General features: G+C 48.1%; 2 pseudogenes; both read left to right on the forward strand.

The window, feature by feature from the left end:
• The first annotated feature begins 6,379 nt into the window (after positions 1-6,379).
• On the forward strand, positions 6,380-7,285 carry LOC131832945 (olfactory receptor 2AT4-like; annotated as a pseudogene).
• Positions 7,286-10,584: 3,299 nt separating this feature from the next.
• LOC131833020 (olfactory receptor 2AT4-like) lies at positions 10,585-12,869 on the forward strand (annotated as a pseudogene).
• Positions 12,870-17,659: the final 4,790 nt, after the last annotated feature.

A 17,659-nucleotide genomic window follows, 5' to 3' on the forward strand; every position in this document is an offset into this window, starting at 1 on the left:
CATCAGCCGTTTCCTCTGCGTCCAGCCTTCCAGGGTGAAAAACCTCAGAGGAGAAGACATCCAGGGGTGGTCTTTCTGTGGCTGAGGTGGGGACAGCTCTAGAAAACTCCTTCATAGACCTTCACATTTTGCAAAGTACTCTCACCTAGAGTCTCTCACTAAACCTTCACTCCAGCCACTGTTGCTGGTGCTGTTACCCCCCATTCATGCAGGGGAGACAGAGGCAGAGAGAAGGGAAATCCTTTGCCCAAGTGCAGCCGGTGGGTGGAGGAGCTAGGATTTGAACCCGAAGTGCATTTGGCCCCCAAAGCTGATGTACCACCGCCTCCTGGTGGCGGGAAGGATGGTGACAGTGATGAGAAGGTTGGAGGCCCCAACCCTGGACTCGATTCTGGACTCACCGCCCTGAGTGGACTCACTGCCCGCAGCTGGGGAGGCAGCCTAGGTTCTCCCTGAATGTATTTATAACTTCCCTTTCCTCCTCGGCACTTTCCGTTTCCAGCCTCTCGAGTCTGCAGGAGCATCGCACCGGTGAGGGTGAGGAGCGGTAGGGGCGAGACAGAGAGACGGAGCGTGACCAACTTTCCAGGGTGGAGCAGGACAGCTGCCGGCCTCTGCAAGGGTGGGAACTTCAGAGGGGGAGGGTTGTTTTCTCTTCAGAGCTCAGAAAAGTTCCTGAGATGCACGGGCCCTCCTGGAGACATGTCTGGACCTCCCCACTTCATAAGGAGGGAGACGCCTGGCCTGTGAGTGTTCCGGGCCTCCCTGTGGCCTCAGGACAGAGGCACAGGGCTTGGGCAGTCTGGGTGGAGAATGCTTCTGACCCCAGCTCGCACTCTTCACCTCTTCTCAACCTGTACCACATGAGCACAGAGCTCGTACTCAAGAGACATTCACTCAATGGACAAATCCCCATTGTACGGAAGAGGGAACCCAGGCTCAGGAAGCTGAATGTCAGGCTTGAAGCCAACCGGTCTGGCGCTGAGATCTGAGCCTGCCCTGCTATATGCGCTCCAGGTCCCCCTGGGTGGAGAGAACAACTCCCAAAAGATCCACATCTCTGCGGAATTCGCCCACCATTCTGGTCTGAAATGAGACTTGCCCTGCCCTCCCCCGCCCCACCACACCACTAAATCTGCAAACCTGCTTTTACACCCCTCCTTGTTGTACCTCCCTCCCCCACCTGACTCACCATGAGTCTAGACTCCAGGCTCAGAAGCTCCTCCTCTCTTCTGTCAACCTTCTTCCTCTGGTCCCTCTCTGGGGCTTATTTCCACCAACAAATGCTGGGAATTCTGCTCAGGCATCTCCAGTTTAAAAATACAGCAAAATTCTCCCTGACCCCAACCACACACCTCTCTTCACAGCCAAGCATCTTGAAATGCTACACCCCTCTCCATTTGCTCAGCCCCCAGTCTCCCACACCTGCTGTTCCTCTGGACCTGTTCACCCCAGGGTCACCAGTGGTCTCTTCCGTGCTGGGTCCCTGGACACTCTCCACTTCTCAACCTTTGGTCCCCTTGGTGGGTCACTGCTGCTGGCCTTGTGTGCTCTTTGATATCATCGTGGCTGCATTCTCTCTGGGCATTTTTTCCCTCGGCATCTTTTGCAGACCCTTCTTGTTCTGCCCCATGGAGGCTGGTTTCCTCCAAGGTTCTGTCTTTTTCATGCCACACTCTTTCCCTAGCTCCATAAAAACAAAGTCTCCCACCTCCACCCCAAGTCTTGGCAACTCAGCTCTCTCTCAAGGGCTCCAGACTTAAACCCTCAAATATCTGCTGAACATACCCACTTGGATGTCCCACTGGCTCCTCAGATACAACATGTCCAAAACGGAGCTCCTTATCTTCCTCCGAAAATGTCTTCCCACATGCACTGCCCACCACCCACCTCCATCTGCCTTGTCCCCCAAGCAGGCATGCTTGGACTCCTCCAGATGCAGTTATCACATTTTTGGCCAGTATGCCCCCTTGAAGATTTCTCCGATCCTGGGTAGTAAAAAGGTGTGGGCCTTGGAAATGTTAGAATTCTAACAGTGGCTTCTTGTGGGCCCAGAGGAGGGACCAAAGCACGCTTAGTGACAACTTTTCTGAGCTCCATCTACTACGCAGCAAGGGCAATGAAAACCACCGCTCAGACGAGCTGAGACGAAGCAGGTGATCATTAGCATATCATTAGCACAAGTAAGCCCTCAGGAAAGGCAGCGGTTTCCCTTGTCGGGAATATGGTTATTTCTCCGTCTTCTCCCTACCCAATCCCCCACTGGCTTCCCTGCCTCTAGCCTCTCCCATGAGAATCTGCTTTCCATGTGGCAGTGGGGGTGATCTTTCTGGAACAGGCAGCTGACTCTAAGTCCCCTATCTGAAGGCCGGCCCTGGCTCTCCCATGTCTCGTGCTGAGTTCTTGTTCTGTGGTCTGAAATTCAAGCCCCTTCTCTCTCTGGCCCCTGCCAACCTCTGTAGCTTCCCTTTTTGAAACTCCCAGTCTCTCCCTCCATTCTGCATCACAAATACACCTCCATCTGCCCGTTGAACATACCTTCTGCTTTTTCAGCCCTTCCTGACCCTGTCCCGGCCTTATTGGCTTGGAGGGCTTTCCATATCTGCTTATAATCCACAATCAGCCCACAAGATGTCTTCCATGATGCAAGCCTGCTTTGTTCCCTCCTCCGGAGCCCTTCAGCTCTCTAATAGTACACATCACACTGGCTATGACTGCTGGCCAGTGTTGTCACTGGCTCTCCCCACTACACTATGTGATTCACTGTGAGCGGGCAGCCGGCACACCACCAGCTTTATTCAACAGGGAATGAATTGTCAGCCTCAGTTCTCCTAATTTTAAAAATCAGCAGCATAGGCAGCCAGGCCTGGTTAATTCAGAAGAGAGCAAGAAAGCCGGGGGCTAGAGGAACATGAAATCACAGAGGGCTTCCTGGAGGAGGTCGGACTGAGTAATAAGGTGTCTAGCATAAAAGAGTAAGCATGAAGAAGAGAGGACAGACGAGTGTGAGCGAGTGAAGATCTGGCAAACTGAGTGGCTCCCTGCTCTGTCACACTTGTTCCTCTAGCTTCAAAACACTCAAAGCACAGCCCCCATGCCCTGGCCGATAGCAGAGGACAGACTTCACACTTACACAGAGAATTTTCACAGACTTTTCCCTCTGTGTGTGGTCTCAGAGGCTAGCCTGAGAAAATGGGAGACCTCAGATCTGTCCTGGCCCTTGGCTTGCCATGAGACAGGCAACTCCTTCTGCCTCCGAGCCTCTGTTTCCTCATCTGTCACCCAGGGCTCCCAGTTGTTTCTCCATGGCTGGGAAAACATGCACAGACCACAGAGTTCTGAGCCCCAGTGAGGACTGTTCCTCTTCCTGTTCCATATAAGCAAAACCCAGCGGTAGCTGTTAATCAGCCACCTGGGAGTCCCCAGAAAAACATTACTCAAGGCCTCAGTAGGATGGAATCTCAAGAGGGAGAGCCCCAGACGGCTAGTAATGGGCAGCCCTGGAGGTTTCATGGGACCAGGTTCAGCCCCAACCTGGTTCTCCCCTTGGAGGCAGCGCTGGCCTGGGGAGAGGAGGGAGCAGCTGAAGTGGCCTGGGTTGCAGGTGAGCTGGGCCACCCTGCAGAGGTCTTGGGCACAAAGGCAGTGCCTGGAGCTGGTCAGAGCCCAAGGAAGGACAAGGTTCTGGGAAGGCAGGCTTTAGGGGCGCAAGCAGGTAGAGACTCTTACCCCACTACAAGATGGGCTCTAAGAGAAGGGAGATAGGCTAAAATGTTTCTGCCCCAATTTATAGCATCCTGGGCAGGCTGGTTCTGCTTGTAATTTGCTGTGTGAATTTAGCCAGGTCATAGTCCCACTCTGGGCCTCTCCTTTGCTATCAGCAACAATAAGGGAGCAGGACCAGAAGGCCTCCATAAAGTCAAGTGTTGTCTGATTCTGCAGGAATGCTGGAGAGGATTCCCTGAGGCTGTGGGGACAGCCACGCTCCAGTGTCTCTTTGTGGAATCACCAAGAAGCAAAATGGGTCCCACTGAGAAGCTGGTTTTCTAGGAGAGGGGTCAGAGCCAATCTCCAGTCCCAAAGAACCCACAAACCAATGAGGGAGATGTGGATGACAACTCCCAGAATGATCTGGGCCTCCAGACGGGAAAGCTTTGGTGCCTCCCCAAAGGTGGCCCCTTTCGAGGGCCTGGGCAAGGAGCCAGGAATGTGGCTGCTAGTGTGGCTTTGCCACCAACCCCCATGTGACCTTGAGCAAGTCACTCCCTTCTCTGGGCTTTTTTAATTTGAAAGACAAGGAGCAATGGAAATGGGGAAAAAATGAATGGGGATCAGACAGTCCTAATGAGGTTTCAGGAGGCTTCTGGCTCTGATGCTCCGTGATTGCCCAGCAAACCCAGCACGCGCCGTTCCCATGGGCCCAGTCTGCGGAGGGCACAGCCGCTCAGACTCACAGCAACTCACAGGGAACGCGGTTTGGATCAATTTCAGTGCTGAAAGAAAATAGAAAACCCTGCCGACAAGTCCATTAGGGGAAAAAGTTGAGTTTCCCTCAGGTGAACCATTTCAGTCATAAATTAATTTATTAAAAAATATTTCCTGAGGCTTTCTGATGAGCTGGTTTTACCAGCGGGGTGCGGGGTGTATAACATTTCCACTCAGGACATGGGGCCTGGCTGCCATGACTTTCTCTTCACAGCTGGGCCAGTCCATCTCTTTCCTAAGGCATTTCTCGAAAAGAGCATTTTTCTAGACATGTAGGGCCTCTGTTTGGTAACCAGCCCATCTGAAACTGTTGGAAAACACCCTTAGAAGGAAATAGAAATTTATAGTTGTCTCTGACATCAGCCTAAGAAATCTAGAGAGGAAAATAAAACCTTTGGCCTAATTTTTCCCTAGGTGGAAAGCAGAGCTTCCCAGTTCTCCAGGTGTCCAAGCTTGGTGGACGGAGGCCAAGGCCAGAGCCCAGAGGCCTGCTTTCCAGGACCAAGTCTGGCAACAAGCTGCTGTTGACCTGGGCTTGCTCCCCACCCCTAGCCCCACAGATTCTGCGTTTGCGAAGAAAGGACCAGAGACTGGCTTCTCTGCAGGGCCCTTTCCACTCTTACACATCCTGTGACATGAGAAGGATTTTGTTAAGAGAGAGAGAAGCAGGAGGTGGTCTTGGAAAACCAGGCTCAAAAACACTGCTCATGCCGTGGTTGGGAGAGAGAGGCAGTGATCTGAATGTCAATATACCCTGGCCCCAGATCACGGAGTCAAGGTCAAGGGCGAGCCCGCACCTCCTGCAGCTCAGTTCCAGGAGTTGCAGAGTCTCCCTTCAGGAATTGGGCCAGCGGCCAGGGTTGAGCGATGACCTTCTTCAGCTACCTCTGGGGAGCAGGGTGCCTCCCTGTGGAGCGATCTGCCAGCTCTCCTGACACTGGTTCTCTGCAGTGCCCTCTGAACTGGGGCCAAGAAAGGAATGCTCCGGGGTGCTGGGCATAAAATGGCTGATGACTAACACCAGCCAAGCTGCTGCAGCCAGGAAGGGGAAAGACATATGGAGGGTCCCTGGAAGCTGGGTTGTTGTTGTTCCCCCCCCCCCCCCCCAGTAGGGAGAATTCATCTTCAATTCAGGAAATGACTCCCTCCCCCAAAGTCATATACAGTACCTCTACCCTTCTGGGGTAACCATCATTCGGGTTTGCTGGGGACAGAGCGATTTCCTGAGACATGGAAATTTCGGGACTAAAAACAGACAGTTCTGGGACAATTGGGAAAATCAGTTCTGGTTGCTCCCTGGATATGACAAAATAGCCAGGATACAAAGACACGTCACAGGCACTCTGGTTACAGAGGGACAGACGGAGGGCTCCACTAGCGGCTCCAGAAATAAGGAAGCCAATCTTGGGTTAAGGAGACAGCCGTCTGTAGTGTTCCTCAGAGGGAGCCGCTCTCCCTATCCCTCCCACAATAAGATGGCCCAGAAAGGGAATCCTCAAAGGAATGGAAATATAGGGACAAGGAACACTGATTCAAGAGACACAACATCACAGCTCAGATGGAGTGAGACAAGAATGAGTAGGGTATAGAGGAGGAATCAAATCCAGAGCTGTACAGAAATGGTTATCTCAGTGTCCCCAGAAAAGTGTTCCCACTAGTTCTGTAGAGCCCCTGATCTGTAAGCCTCTATCAGAAACCACTGACAATCCTAGGCTCAGAGGGAGGAAGGTAGAATCAAGGGAACCTTATGGCAAATTATGTCAGGTTTTCACTGCAGGCCTTACCCTCGTCTTCCTTAACCAGTGATCTTCTTATCTTCCCGATATCTCAGATCTAAAAACTCCATCCAGGAACTTCCATGTAGAGATCTCCAAACCAGATGGGCTTGTACCAAATGACTGCACTCAAGGTTCTAGTGCTAACGGTAGGCAATCTTGTAAGGGTCCATCAACATCACCATACTCAGAATGTTCCTTCACCTATGGTGGCAGGGACTAGGCTACCTCACGAGATCCCAGCCTCCATAAGCCCATGGACTTCTTCCTGATCAGTCTCTCAGCCCTGAACATCCTCTGCACCATGACCACTGTCCCTAAGATGCCATCCCTTCTCTTGCTTGAGGACTGCTTCCTTAGTTTCCCCGCCTGCTTCCTGCAGATTCACCTCTTCCACAGCTTCTCCTGCTCAGAAGCCTTCATCCTGGTGGCATGGCTATGACTGCTATGTGGCTATCTGCCGCCCCCTGGGCTATACCCTGTCCTCATGACCCCCACGCCGATGCCACCCTGGCAGCTGAGACTGGCTCACTGCCCTTCTCCTGCACATCCCCACTGGGGTGCAGACTTCCTGCTTGGCCTTTGACAACACACATCCCTCGCTGCTTCTGTGACCACCTGGCTGTGGTCCAGGCCTCCTACTCTGACACCACGTCCCAGACCCTCATGGGCTTCTACATCACCGTGGAGGTGTCCTTCCTGCCCCTTCTCCTGTGCTTCTCTCCTGTGCCCACATCCTGGCTTTGGTGTTTCCCATCAGCTCCCAAGAAGGACGTTCGAAAACCTTCTCTACCTGCTGCTCCTACCTCCTGGTGGTTGGTAACTACTACTCACACATTGCCATAGCCTCTGTGGCCTACAGGGCCAGCCTGCCCCTCGACTCCCACATCATGGTCAATGTGGTGTATGCTCTTCTCATCCCTGTCCACAACCCTCTCATCTATACCCTGGAGAACAAGGATGCCAAAGCAGCCATCACCAGTAGGGCATATCCCCAGGACCCAGGGCATTCTGGGGACTCTTGATCCTTAGACACAACTGGCTCAGATCCCTGACACTAATGACAATGTCTAGCGTAGGATGGAAACATAATACATATTTTTAAATGAACTTCAGCAGTCTAAATTAGCCTAATTCAATTGAGCAAACATCCAAAACCTGGGCCTCAAACACTGGATCAAGAACGTTTCCTTCTGGTACTACAGAATAATTGTAGTTTTCATCAATCTCTAATGTGATGAATACAATCATCCAATCATTCAGAAAAAATTTTACTGGATGCCAGAGACAGAAATGAGCCAGATGCAGTTGCTGTCTTCAAGATAACGATAATATCTTCAAGATAATGATCTAGTGGGGAGTCACATGCAGCGAATAATGGAAGATGATAGGACAGAGAGAAGCCCAGAGGATCATGGGGAACAAGAAATTTGCATTTAATTCAATGTTAAATATTTTTCCTATTAAGTTCTTTTATTTTTGGCATTGATGTCACTCGTTGGTTCGCAAGCACTTGTGTGTCAGAAATATAGTTGAGGGCAGGTGGGGGGCTTGAAATAATTGCCTAAGAAAACCACTGACTGCTCTGATCAAGGAGTGTTAATGGAGTCCATGTTCCTGTCCAAAGGGAAGGATCCGTTTTCAACTTGGATACCCATTAAAAAGTGACGATTCCTGCCAAGAGCCAGTGGGTGGATGGTAGAGTGGCTCCACTCACTGTCACCCACAGTGACCCCTTGTGGGGCATCTGTCTTTCCAGTCCCTGCAATTTAGGCTTGGTGGATTAAATGGTACTGATTCCCCAGGAGACAGAGCAAGTTTCACCAAACTTAAAGCTACAACAGCTGTCTGGTCATTTTAAGCCCACTGTGCAAGTACATCAGCAATCAGAAAAGGAGTTACTATACTTGCAAGTTACTATACTATACCTCCTGATCTTCAGGAGGGAATGAGGCTGCTCATACACGGCCAAGGCTGGGAGGTTGGCACTCAGGGACAGGAGCATTTCTTGTTTCTTCCATGACCAAATTTAACTATAAATGAGCCACGAGAGCAATCATAACCAGGGCTCAAAACTGTCAGGGATGAGGGTCTGGGTCATGCTAGAAGGGAATCCATCCAGACCAACCAAGGTGATTGAACGTGAAGGTAAAGGAGAAGGGAATCTAGAATGGGTGGTAGAGGAGAAAGAGGTTGAGCCTCCCTCGCAGCCATGGGGCTGGCTACAATGGCAAAGGCAGTAACTAATCCCCCTTGTCCTTGTCTTAGAAACCCCCCCCCCCAGTTGTGACTAATCAGAATCTTGGAAAGCCTAGGTCCAAACGGAGTGAACTTCTTGTGATGAGTGAATGAAATCTGCGTGGTTTGAGTGATATACCTTAGTAGACACAGTTGGTGGCCTGCCCTCTAGCAGCTGAGCCTTGGCTGCTGACAGCTCACATGCATACATCTTAAGACATGGCTCTAATGCCCTGACACTGATTACTTCTCTTTGGAGAGGAAAGGGAACAAGAGAGTAGCTTTATGAGCTTTATGCAACCGTCTAAGCTTAGATGCCGGCTAGTGACTGTAGTTCTGATAAACCAGCTGGCATCCTGAGACCCTCAGAACCCATGAAACTTGCATCTTTTCCTGCAGGAAATAGACATCACCAGTCCCCTGGGAAATTAAATCTATGCAGGCAGCCTCTCCCCCTGGATATTGCCTTGTAGAACACAGAGAGCTCTTGGAGAAATTTTCAGATAATCTTGTTTCACTCCAAAAAGCCAATATCCCTATCTCATTAAATCCTCCCTTCACTTCTCTGGACCTCAGTTTCCTCCTCTTGGGCTGCCTGTCCCCTCTGGTTCTTCTGAAGACCAGAGAGAATAATGTCAATGAAAGCTGTCCCATTGGCTGTAAGTTCTGGAGCCCGTGAGGGCTATTAACAAAGCTGTTCTCATTCTCAGCAAATCCCAGAGGTAAGTCCCATCTCAACACATGCTCTAGGAGGAGCTAAGAAGTTGATCCTGGGTGATGAGAGGGCAAAGAGCTCCAAAGGAGCCCTCTAGCAGCTGATGGAGAGATCTTGATGGAGAGAACCCCAGAAGTTCTGGCTGAAGGAGGGATTGGAGGGCTTAACACAGCTCAGTGGCTGCCTGGTGCTTTCCTGCCAGGCCAAGTTGGAAGACACAAATGAGACGCCACAGAAGATACCAAGGAGACAGGGATTGACAGGTGAGGAAGCAGGGGAGGAAGGGAGTGTCAAAACTCAGCAAAGACTGGAGTGGAGAGACAGGGGCAATGATATAAGGGGAGGGATGTAGAACCAGGGCTGGAGATCAGGAAGACAGATTGGGTTGCATACACAGGCTATGGGATCTTAGACCACCTAGCCTGCCAGATCCGGACAAGGTGCACCTCTGGGTGGGATTGAAATTATCTTGGCCAAGCCTCTCCCCCAGGAGAGCAAGGTTGATGACAGCAGTCACCAGTAGAAACACGGGCAAGCTCTGATCCCTACGTGTTCTAGGGTCACACGTAAGCCTTGTCTAAGCGTTCTCTCCATAAGGATCACAACAACCCAGGAGGTCACAGATGAGGGAAATAAGCTCCAGGATAGGGAAGTGACTTGCCCAGGGTCACACTGCTGGAAGTAGGAGCTGAAATTGGAATCAGGTCCTTTCTGATTCCCAAGTCCACACACTTGGCCACTAAGGTCCACGTGACAAGATGAAGGAAAAGAATCTGGCTGACAGCAGGTACCCACTAGGCAGGAAAGCACTTACCCTCTCCCTTTGTTTTATTTAAGATTTCTTTTTGAAATGTATTCATTTGAGAGAGATACAAAGACAGAGCAAGCACAAGCAGGGGGAAGAGCAGAGGGAGAAAGAGAAGCGGCCACCTTGCTGATCTGTGAGCCAGACACAGGGCTCAATCCCTGAACCTGGAGATTGTGATCTGAGCTGAAGACAGATGCTTAACAGACTGAGCCACCCAGGTGCTCCTCCCACCTTCTCCCTTTGGGCAAGGACCATTGTGATATCTGATCTGTCAACCACAGAGGGGACCCTCCAAATAGAGCTCATTGAATTGGAAGCCCAACCGAGATCTTTTACTCCAAAGCCCTCACTGCCCAGATGTGAAAACCAAGGCTCAGGGACCCAAAGTCACAGCAGGCGAGTGGCAGAGCTGGTCCAAGAACCAACACTCTTGGTTTCCCAGCGGGGCTCAGAACACCTCTTGCTGTCTTCCTCACCAGCCGTGGCCTTGGACAGACCCTCAGATTTACGCTGGCTAAAGGGCATAACCGCTCCCTGGCAGGCTTGGATGATGAGAGGGGGCGATGGACGTGAAGGACAGTGTCAGGTTGTGCATTCTGGTGACTGGCTCTTCGGTCCAGCTGTGTAATTGGCCAGAGGACAATCCAGACAGGGAAGAGCCTCGCCAGTTCCGGTGGTAAGTTCTGTGCCCTAGGAAATACCACCCTTCGGACCCGCAGCATGGGCCTGCATCGTTCACACGTCCTAGATAATCCAGAGTAAAACAAGAACCCGAACCTGTAAATTAAGTGTAAGAAGATCCAGCCAAACTTGGATATCTCCTAGGATGGGCCAGTTGAACGATGCTTGGAAATATCAAATGCAAAATTGTTTCAGAAATTATTTCTGGTGCCCCTGCTTTGCTGGTGAGCCTGCACATGCTTGGTGAGCCTGTTGGATGGTCCAGCACCGTCTGGCAGTGAGAAGCCATGTGCACTTGTCCTACAGGTCATAGCATCTGTACGCCCATCTGCAAAGCAGCAGAGCAGACCAGAGTAAACAGCTGGACTCAATGGCCTCTGACCTTGACTCTCTACATTTCTGCCTCTTAGATGCCTTATTCTGCCTCTCAGATGCCTTACTCTGCCTCACCGGGGTGAGGGTGTGAGAAAAAAAAATGGTGACTGGATTTGTCAGAATGGATTTTGATCAACTGAGGGTTAACCCTTTAAAACGAAGACAACGAGGGGCACCTTTAAAATGGAGACAATGAGGGGCTCAGTTGGTTAAGCAGCTGCCCTCAGCTCAGGTCATGATTCCAGGGTCCTGGGATCGAGCCCCGAGTCAGGCTCCCTGCTCAGCGGAGAGCCTGCTTCTACCTCTCTCTCTCTTTGCCTGTCGCTCTGCCTATTTGGGCTCACTCTCTATCTCTCTGTCAAATAAATAAATTAAATTAAATTGAGACAATAAGAGTCACCTGCTTCTCAGGTCATGCGAGAAGCTCTTTCAATGTACTTATCACGGTTGTAACCAGAAAACTGTGTATTATCTTTTAAATATATCAGCCTGTTGCCAGAACGTTAAGTAAGCCCTATGAAGGCAGTATGCTTTGTTCACCTTCTCACAGCCTTGCCCATTGTAGGTAGGTACCTCCTGAATGCTTGATGGAAGATGGAAAGAGGGAATTGTGGGTTAAGATGGAAGAAGCAGTATTGGAGGGTACCACAGTCCTCTAAACTTGGCCATAAATCATTTGGGTTGCAATAATTGTACGGTGACGTCTACGGATTCCTCATTCCAGACTCCTGGTTTCCAGAAGCTCTGGCTGCCTGTCATGCTGGCAGGCAGCTTTGTCTCACTGTGGAGGCCACAACCTGTAATGGATCAAAAGAATTTCCACCAATCTTCTACTGGGTGGGCATCCCCTCTCCACAGGTGTTCCCCTTTCTTCCATCTTTTTCATCTTCCTGTTCCTCTACCTGCTCATCCTGGTGGGGAACATGCTCATCCTATGGCTGTGGTGAGAGAACCCAGACTCCATAAGCCCATGGACTTCTTCCTGATCAGTCTCTCAGCCCTGAACATCCTTTGCACCATGACAACTGTCCCCAAGATGTCATCCCTCCTCTTGCCTGGGGACCGCTTCCTCAGTTTCCCCACCTGCTTCCTGCAGATTCACCTCTTCCACAGCTTCTCCTGCTCAGAAGCCTTCATCCTGGTGGCCATGCCTATGACCGCTATGTGGCTATCTGCTGCCCCCTGGACTATACCCTGTCCTCATGACCCCCACACCGATGCCACCCGGGCAGCCTGAGCCTGGCTCACTGCCTTCCTCCTGCACATCCCCACTGGGGTGCAGACTTCCTGCTTGGCCTTTGACAACATAGCTCACATCCCTCGCTGCTTCTGTGACCACCTGGCTATTGTCCAGGCCTCCTGCTCTGACACCACGTCCCAGACCCTCATGGGCTTCTGCATCACCGTAGAGGTGTCCTTCCTGCCCCTTCCCCTGGTGCTTCTCTCCTGTGCCCACATCCTGGCTTTGGTGCTTCGCATCAGCTCCTGAGAAGGACGTTTGAAAGCCTTCTCCACCTGCAGCTCCCACCTCTTAGTGGTTGGTACCTACTACTCACGCATTGCCATAGCCTCTGTGGCCTACAGGGCCAACCAGCCCCTCAACTCCCACATCATGGCCAATGTGGTGTGTGTTCTTCTCGCCCCTATCCTCAACCCTCTCATCTACACCCTGGAGAACAAGGACGTCAAAGCAGCCATCACCAGCACAACAAGTGTCTGGGACCCAGGGCATTCTGGAGACCCTTTATCCTTAGATGTAGGTAATTCTTCTTCCAAAATACCAGTGTGCTAAAAAGAAAGAATGCCATCAAAAATGTTTCTTGACAGGAGGAATGACTTAGAGTAGAGCCCAAAATATACCATCGAGGCTTCCATTTCCATTAATGATAGACTAAGTTATAAAATCAACACTTCTGTGGAAAGAAAAATGTCAGATAAAATAGAAAAATTATCTTCTTTAAAGTGTCAAAATTATTTTCTTAGTTCAGTGGGCAGTGTGTCAGTCTCATAAATGTATCAAATAGATTTTTTAATATAAGGCTAAAATAGTAATAAAGATGAGAACACAGAAAGGTTAGTTATTAAGACATGAATGGGTGGCTCAGTGGGTTAAAGCCTCTGTTTTCAGCTTGGGTCATGATCCCAGGATCCTGGGATATAGCCCCACATTGGGCTCTCTGCTCAGCAGGGAGTCTGCTTCCCTTCCTCTCTCTCTGCCTGCCTCTCTGCCTACTTATGATCTCTATCAAATAAATAAATAAAAGATCTTCAAATTTTTTTAAAAGATTTTATTTATTTATTTGACAGAAAGGATGATTCCAATTATATGAAGTTCAAAGACAGGTAAACCTAAACTACATTTTTTATCAATAGATAGAGATGTCATACACTGTGAAGAAAAGAGAAGGCATATTTATTATAAAAATGGAAATCAGGAGTGTCTGTATGGCTCAGTGGGTTAAGCCTCTGCCTTCGGTTCAGGTCATGATCTCGGGCGTCCCCTTGGGCTTTGCCTGGGGAGCGCCTTGGGGCGGTACGCCTCTGGCAGCTCAGGACCTGGTGCGGACCATGGGGAAGACGGATGTGACCTTCTCCTGCCTGGAAAATCCTAAGTTCTTAAAGTTTCACTGCATACCTGAGAGAGAGAGAGCAAGTGAGCATAAGCAGGAGGAGCAGCAGGAAAAGGGAGAGGGAGAAGCAGGCTCCCCATCAAGCAGTGAGCCCAATGCGGGACTCAACAGGAGCTGAAGGAGATGTTCAACCGACTGAGCCATCTAGGCGCCCTCTAGGTTTTCCCAATCTGTTCGGAATCTCTATATTTTTCCAATCTGTTTTGGAATCCCAAAATCCCGATCCTGGGATCGAGTCCCACATCGGGTTCTCTGCTCGGCAGAGAGCCTGCTTCCTCCCCCCTCTCTCTTTCTCTTTCTGCCTGCCTCTCTGCCTACTTGTGATCTCTCTCTGTCAAATAAATAAATAAAATCTTTAAAAAAAATCAGAGTTATTGCTGTAAGAGAGGGAGAGGGATGTGAATCAGAGAGCGGCACCAAGGGCCTTCTGAGGAATTGTCAGTTTCATTCTCCCCTGAATGGTGGTGACACGATCGTTCACTTTACAGTCAAACTCTCTGTATAGACTTATACATTGTGGCTCCATATGAATACTGTATTTCATAATACAAGACATCATGCCATCAGGCAGAGGCTGCAATGGTAGTTCTCAATGTTCAGTTCAAGTGTTTCCATGGGTAGGATGGTTTGTGGTGGTTTTTGCATTCGTAGTAAGCATTGAGCTGCCCAATATAATTTTCCCTGTTTGTCTATCCATTTAAGAAGACTTTGATTAACATTTGGGAGGTGCTTGGCCATGTGGTAAAAGCTAGACACCACAGAGAGAGATCGGGACAGTCACTGCCCTCAATTTGCTTACAATCTAGTGAGGAAGATGGACTCGAGGAGGAATAGCACAGTGTGGCAGGTGCTGTATCAAAGGGAAGCACAGGGGATGGTGGGAGCATGGAGGATGGTGTTTAATCCAAGACAAAAATGTCCCCTGTAAATATATATTAACCTATGGCACCTGCTGCTGCTTGTTTAGGAGTCTTCATGGAGTTAACAACATGGCAGACATGGACTGACTGAACAGAAGCCCTGAGCTGCTCCCATCAAGAAGGAGAAGTTTCATTCTGGAGCTGACCAGAATGCAGGATGGACTCCTTGTCATGGGGTGCTGATTTTTTTTAGCTTAGACCCCCGCCTCAGTCAAGAAATGGAGTTCTCACTCAAGCAAACACAGAAGACTTTGCCACTCAGTCTTCCTCAGAAATCCCATAGGTCAAAAAAGGGTGGACAGAACTACAGTGCCCCTGAAAGAGGCAAAAAGGAAAACCACTCTCAGAAAAGTGAATGGCTCAGGCAGTGACATTCTTGTGGCATATGTTAAAGGAAAGAAACTCTTTCTTAGCAAATTGTGATCAAGTTGCAGGTGTGATGGGACTTGAAGCAAGGGCATTAGCAGAGAGTGAGAATTTCAGCAAACAGCAAGGGGGTCTTTTAAAGCCACGATGGTAGCAATTTTAAGTCAAAATAGTGAGTCAAGGCATTTTTAGTGAATTCCTGTCCCCATTTATGCTCCTTCCACCTATTGCATTCCCTCTACAAAAATTATTTTTATTCATTTTTTGGTTTTTCTTTCCATTTTTAATATAAGCATATCCATAGACTTACACACACATATACAACATATAAATACAGCAATATTAGCTCTTTCTTGGAGAAACAGTAACATATTAGAAGACTGGTCTGCACCTTGATTTTGAAAAGTTAATCAACAGTTGGTAGAGATAAAGTTTTTGTTCGAGCAAAAAAAAAAAAAAAAAAAAAAAAAACTGGTGGTGGGAGAAGGACTGGCGTTAGGTGGGAGCATGAAGAGTTAGTCCAGGGGAATAGGCTGGAAGACAGAAGGAATGCAGGCATGGATGGCGGCAGGCGGGTGAACATGGGACGGGACTCCGTGCACTCCTCTCCTGATTGGCTGGAATAGCAACAGGAAGAGGTATTGGTGAATGGAAGAGAGAAAAAGTCGTCAGGAAGAGGAAATGAGGGAACAAACCAGGGATATATCAGATGACTGCCTGCCAGAATTAAGGTCTGTGAAAAGCTCTTATGTTAAGCTTGGATAAGATACATATTCATCAGGAAAATGCTTTCTTAAAATCCATTTCACTTCTCCCTAAGGGTGCAGGGCTCAACCTGAGTCAAGGCATGTGGGACTGATGTCCCAGTGTTACTGATTCTTCCCAGTGGAGGTTTCTTTTTTTTATCCAAGCATTAGGATAATTCCATAAGCCAACTGGTTTTCAGGCAGCAATTATTTGATTTTTTTAAAAAATCTGATCATTTATCTGTCCTCACAAGTGGCTACCTATGCTTCTTGTCAAGAAAATAAAATCTGTCTGCTAAGTGACATATCTCAAGTACATATATCATGAGCCTACTATATGGTATATTTTATATCTCAATGTTATTGGGAGAGGAAGGAAGAAAAAAAACACTAAAAAATGAATTCTGAAATGTCAAATGCTAGTTTAAAATGCTTCTAAACTTGGTTACAACGCTGAGTTCTAAAGATGGTTCCACTTACCACTTACACGTAGTGAAAATACTTATGTAGTCATGAGATTATGATTCCATTACAAGAATGATATTTATGGTAATACCATTTCCTCTGCATTAACTTCTTATATTCTTTTTTTTTTTTTATTTTTTTTATTTTTTTTTTTTTTTTAAAGATTTTATTTATTTATTTGACAGACAGAGATCACAAGTAGGCAGAGAGAGAGAGAAGGAAGCAGGCTCCCCGCTGAGCAGAGAGCCCGATGCGGGACTTGATCCCAGGACCCTGAGATCATGACCTGAGCCGAAGGCAGCGGCTTAACCCACTGAGCCACCCAGGCGCCCAACTTCTTATATTCTTGATGCTAAGTAAAATGCTTATAATATGTTAAATTCTTATTTTGTGCTTTCTGTTTGTTTCAAACAGCATGATTCACTTTAATTTCTTTTATCCTCCTCTTATGTTTTCTTCAAATATATTCCCAGCGTTGTCCACAGTACTTGGTCTAGTTCCATCTTTAAAGCCATCACTATTACTAAACTAGATATTTTGGTCCCAAGCTATATATATTTTAAATAACCTGCCCATTACACTATTCTATACATCTTTAAAATAATAAAAATTCTATCACTGAATGCTGCTTCCACAAATATGTGGAAATTAAACAGCATACCCTTAAAAAACCAATGGGTCAGGGGCACCTGGGTGGCTCATTGGGTTAAAGCCTCTGCCTTTGGCTCAGGTCATGGTCCCGGGGTCCTGGAATCGAGCCCCGTATCAGGCTTTCTGCTCTGTGGGGAACCTGCTTCCTCCTCTCTCTCTGCCTGCCTCTCTGCCTACTTGTGATCTCTGTCTGTCAAATAAATAAATAAATAAATCTTAAACAAACAAACAAACAAAAAAACAATGGGTCAAAAAAGAAATCACAAGGAAAATGGGAAAATATCTTGTAGAAAATGAAAGCATAGCATAGCCAAAATCAGGGGATACGGCTAAAACAAGTGCTTTGAGAGAAATGTAGACCCATAAATGCTCATATGAAAAAAGAAGAAAATCTCAAGTTAATCATCTATTGCTATTAGATTATTTATTAAATTATTTATGATAATCTAATTTTTACTTTAAGAAATTATTCTTTTATCATTTTTCTTTAAAAACAAACTCAACTCAAAGCAAGCAGTAGGCATGAAATAACAGTAAAGATTAGAATAGAAACAAATAAAAAAGATGGGAAAAATTGACAAAATCAAAACTGGGTCTTCGAATACATCAATAAGATTGACGAACCTTTAAGTAGATTGATTAAGAAAAAAAAAAAAAAGAAAAGACCTCCAAGTACTAAAATCAAAAGTGAAGGAGGGAACATTACGACTGCACTGCAGAGACATAAATACAAAATGTCAAAGGCAGAGACCAGCATGCCACACCTGAAAACAGAAGGCTGAACTTACCACCACCTTAAGCATT

This window comes from Mustela lutreola, chromosome 1 (genome assembly GCF_030435805.1).
Source record: "Mustela lutreola isolate mMusLut2 chromosome 1, mMusLut2.pri, whole genome shotgun sequence".
In the NCBI taxonomy this organism is placed as follows: Eukaryota; Metazoa; Chordata; class Mammalia; order Carnivora; family Mustelidae; genus Mustela; species Mustela lutreola.